This window comes from Microtus ochrogaster, chromosome 18 (assembly GCF_000317375.1).
Source record: "Microtus ochrogaster isolate Prairie Vole_2 chromosome 18, MicOch1.0, whole genome shotgun sequence".
Taxonomy (NCBI): Eukaryota; Metazoa; Chordata; class Mammalia; order Rodentia; family Cricetidae; genus Microtus; species Microtus ochrogaster.
The window spans coordinates 28,931,094-28,932,548 of NC_022020.1; positions in this window are offsets into that span (position 1 = coordinate 28,931,094).

Here is a 1,455-nt window from a genome sequence, read left to right on the forward strand (position 1 = left end):
AGAGAGAGAGATACACACAGAGGCAGAAACATGGAGAGAACACTATATTGTAGTGTGTTATCAGCCACTGCTGCACACAGTCTCTCTTGGTTTCCATATCTGCTCTGCCACAAGCACTTGGAGCTCTAAGCCTATGTATGATTTGGGGCTTTTGCCATCCCTCTTCTCCACAAATCTTCATTTAAAATGTTCCTGGTCTTCTGTTTGGAGGTAAAGCAAAAGCTTTGAGATCCTTACAGAGTCACCATCTCAAACTGCTTTTGTCTGGGGTCCCCCTGACGTGAAAGGAAGGACACACAGGAAGTGGATCAGGTGATGGTGGAATTTCTACATTTCTCTTGAGTGTGTTTCTCCAAAGCCATTGTAAATGGAGGAGCTGTCCTGATTCTTCATGCCCTTCAGTCTGTGCTCTCTAGTAGCCACACTTGTATAGCTTGGTCAACTATTTTCCACATGACCCTGAGATTTTCCTGGGTAAGCTCCTCCATCTTCTGTTCTTCAAACCCACAGAGAGTTCCCAGCTTGTCTTTAGTGTGAACAGAAGGTAACATAATTGGCAAGGCTGGGGAGATAGAAATCTTATCTGGAAGTTAGAAGGAGCAAAGCTGGAAGCAAGTTTGTGCTCTATCTGTTTGCATGTAGGAAGAGTGAGCGGCCCTTGATAGCAAAAATAATAAACTTCAGGGGGTTTATAAAGAAGGCAAATGTCATGTTCTCTCTACACCTAGCATGAAAAAATATGACTGAGTTTGATGAGGAAAAAAAAGACACATTAATAATAAACAGATCTGCATTTCTCCATAGAGCACACAAATGCTGTGGCAATTTCTCGCACCTCTCCTTTAAAGAGCTGGCTACCAGTGGGTTCCTTTGCACTGCCCAGGTGTATGCTAATAGTAGGATGACTTCCACAATGGTTTCTTGAACTTTAACATTTTCAGTGAGAAGTTTTATTCATCCAATGTTTCTAAAAGCTGAAGCAAAAATTTGAGGCTTGAAAATAATCCCATCCTGTGTCCTATCACATGACTTATTTTGGACCTGTCTAGCTAGCATGTGTCTGCAAATTGGCAGAAAAAAATTGGCATCTACAGTGCTTTCTGGGAATGGTGGAATTTTAACAGATTACGAGTTAGCAAAAATAAATATAAAGTGTATTTTGGTGTACTTTTTCATTAATAAATATATGTTAACCAAGCCATGGCATTTACGAAGTGTTTTATTTGAAAAGAGAAAATGATTATTCCTTCATGACATATGGATAATAGACATGGTCATCTTAACCCCAAGATATGAAAATGAACAAATAAAAAGAAACTACAAATCTACACAATCTTGATTGACAGAAACCTGAAATTGTTTGGTCAGCCTAAGGGCAGAGCAGGGAGGAGTTTCAACAGGTGCAATATGCTAAAAATGTAGAAATAGTAAAACAGAGAAAATGGCAAAATAACG